Raw genomic sequence first — 3,413 nt, forward strand, 5'->3', positions numbered from 1 at the left:
CCCTCTCCAGCAGACCAGATATGGGGCAATGATGATTATCGGGCCTCCCTGATTATTGGGGCACCGTTGAATATTAGCGTGTGCCCATGTGAACTAGTGAAACCCACAATAACCACAGAACCATTGTGACATCACATTGTTTTGTAAAATCAATGTTCCATATATTTTTTTTAATTCTAAGCATTCAATATTATTTAACCTACAGTGAGTAGATTGGACCAATTACTATCACTTCCTTTTACACCAATACCTCAAGCCCGGGAGGGTGAGTCGACCCACAGCAGCCTGCCAGCCAGAAGCGATGCCTCTTAATGGAAGGGATACCCTGCACCAGACATCCACTGGAGGAGTTTCCACAGTGGAGCGGGGATTATTGATGGTCTCATCGACAAACACAATAAGGCATGCAGCTTCAGAGGCTGCTGTCCAGGTATTGATCTGTACCATATCTGACTCACCCACGAAGGCCTGGAAGTTGTCTGCAATGTCTGCATTGTTGACCTCCACCCCATAATGCATGCCCCCCTAGGCGTGCCAAGCCCACAGCTTGTTGAGAATATTTGTGGCATCAAAACCTGCATTGTCACACAACTGACATGCGATAATCGCCAAAGCCTTGGCATAGGCCCCAATCAACAGCTGCTGCTTTCCTGGAATAGTCCTTGAATAATCTCACAGTTACTGGGAAAGCTCCATCTCAATGGCCCCAACACCAGCCACCACTGAATCATTATTGATGGCTCTTCTGATGATCCTGATGGCATCATGAAGGGGTTGCTCTGTTTCCTCCATGAACTGTTCAGCACCCCCACTGAGAATGAAGGTGATAGTTTTGGCCTTGGGGCAACCAGTGAAGAAATTGTACCTCTCCTTTCCAATCTGTGTCTCTTCAAACACCTTGCATTGACCCAACACAACTGCACTCAGAATATTCACAGTGGTCTGGATTCAGCCTCTACTGGCCATCATTGTCCTTTTCAGATCCTCCTCATGCACTCAGCCTGCACAGAACATGTCCCTATCAGCAAAATACTGCGTGGCTACATATCCAATGGGGAATTTAGACAAAATAACTTTGGCTCCAAATTGGTAAATCTTCTCTAATTTGTCATAGAGAATGTTCCATTCGGCATCAACAATTGCCTGATAAAATTCCACTCTATGGACTCTGGTTTCAGCATTATCCTTCTCAGCTTTCAGCTCCAATTCAACATTTTAAATGACAATCATGGGGTTTTTGTCCTTCTTAGGTTGCTTTTCAAACCCAACATAAGAGAAAGTCTTCTTAAATGCCATACCAGCAACTAGCTGAAATTACTCTAGAGTTCCAGTCTGGACCTTCTCGAATCCAATCATTTTAAGCAATTCAACGAGCATCATTACAGCATCAACCATCATTTTGACGAAGAGGGCTTTCTGCTATGAAATGAGCTTGGAGCTCAGAGCCATCATGGCACACTTCTTTAGCAGCTGCCTCTGTTCCACTGTATCTTCCTTCTTCACAGCCACAGAAATTTCGTTGATCTTTTTCACTTCCAATTCTGTGTCTGTGAGGAAAGCTGGGATGATCATCTGAAGGTGCAGACCTTCTTCCACATATGACTTCATGTGCTTCAAAAACTCTGCAGCGAGTAGGGCCAAGGAGGTAGGGTCATCACCAACCTTGGCATCTTGGGAGTTGGCAATGTCCACTAAAGTTTTTGCTGCATGATGGACAACACCAAGAAGTTCTAGAATAATGGCCCCATCATTAGAAATTGTTGCTTTGCCTCCACCATTCACAATAAGCTTGTCCATGCCACGGGCACCCAAAGTGGTTCTTACCACCTCAGCATTCACCTGGGAGGCACTGATGTTAATCACAAGCTGAGGGATGCCTTGGGAGCTATCAGTCCCCTCTTTTAGCAGTATAACTGGTGTGGGCATTATTTTGAAAGCTTATTCAGTGGTCCCCAACTCCTCTGCTGTTCATGTCCAGGCCACCCAACAACACCACAACACCCCGTGCCAAAGAGCCAATGTCTCATATTTTTTTACAAACTACTATGACCTCAGCCCAGTGAACAAGTGACAACTAGTACTAATACATACCAAGACTATACATTCCAGACTTTACCTCTGTGAAGTCCACTTCCCAAAACTCACCAGGTGAGTTTCCTTACATAAGTGCCCTCTCCATATAGTAAAGCTTTCCAATATTTACCGGATGGCAACTTTCTACATACATCTCATAGGCTTGTGAAGCTGAAGGTCCACTGGTTTTCAAGACAGTTTTAGGCCACTTGTTTTCCAGACAGTTTTAGGCACTGACACGGGCAATTTACAGGGGTGCCTAATAACCAGATATAAAGAGACAGAAGGCTTTTAATTATTTTTCATAAGTTCAGTCACCACATTTGCAAGCTTATTACCAATGTTTTGGCTTCTTACTTTAATCTTTATGACTAATATCTCTAGAGACACCTTGGTTTTCGAGTGGTCTGCTGAGCTATCAGGTCAGCTCAGTTGTTTCCATGAGCCTCAAGGTCTCTAGTTTCTTTAAATTCTGGTTGTACTCTGAACCACAGTTTTGAGCTTAGAGACTTCTTCCATTTTATCCTCCTCCTTTTCTCTCATGAAAGCTTGTTTTCATGATCTCAATCTCCTTCTCAAGTCATCCTTATCTAGAAAGTGTTCTGCCAGGGTCATAGGAGAGTTCCTGTCTCAGTGCTGCTCTTTCTCACAGAACTTTGCTTGCTCTTTAGCTCCTCCTTAAAGTTCTCATTGGTGTTATTGAGAGAAATTTTTCGATGCTTCTGCATGATATTTATGATGAGTATCTCAGCAGTCTGCTTGAAGTTACTTATTCTTGCTTTTCACTTCAGTGTATGTTTGTTACGGATCTATCAACTGTTTATGTGTGTTGTTTGAGTAACAATATCTTGAGCCTGATATTTTTATGTTCACGGTTTTTGGCCTCCTCCTCTATGACACAGCTCTAACCACACTCAGTTATTTCTCTGTTGCTTCAAATGTCTGTTCACACACTTGAAATCTTATAATTGGCTTATACTTCAGCATAATACATTCTTGTATCATGTCCAGCTCCTTTTTATGGGTCTTGATTTGCAAATGCAGCATCAGGAGATCCTCCTTGTACTGAGCATGGACAGTAGTGGTGGCATCCTGTTCTTCCTTCAGCCTCTGAAATATGGTCCCCAGCTTTGCCTCATGCTCAATGAGGTTGATGTACTTGGAATGAACTTTAATGTTTTCCTGGTTTACTTTGAGGTTTTTTTTGTGTGTGTGTTTTCTTTTTTTTCTTTTTTTCTTTTTATATTTTTGTGAACATACTGTACAGAGGGGTTACAATAACATGGGCAGGATAATGCGTTCATTTCTTGTCAAGCATTGTAGCCTCCTCTTTTGTTTGC

General features: G+C 42.8%; 1 pseudogene; it reads right to left on the bottom strand.

Moving 5' to 3' along the window:
• Positions 1–228: 228 nt before the first annotated feature.
• On the bottom strand, positions 229–1,812 carry LOC138830003 (T-complex protein 1 subunit eta pseudogene; annotated as a pseudogene).
• Between the last annotated feature and the right edge of the window lie 1,601 nt (positions 1,813–3,413).

Source organism: Dipodomys merriami, unplaced genomic scaffold (genome assembly GCF_024711535.1).
Source record: "Dipodomys merriami isolate MVZ:Mamm:240054 unplaced genomic scaffold, mDipMer1.0.p SCAF_18, whole genome shotgun sequence".
Lineage (NCBI taxonomy): Eukaryota > Metazoa > Chordata > Mammalia > Rodentia > Heteromyidae > Dipodomys > Dipodomys merriami.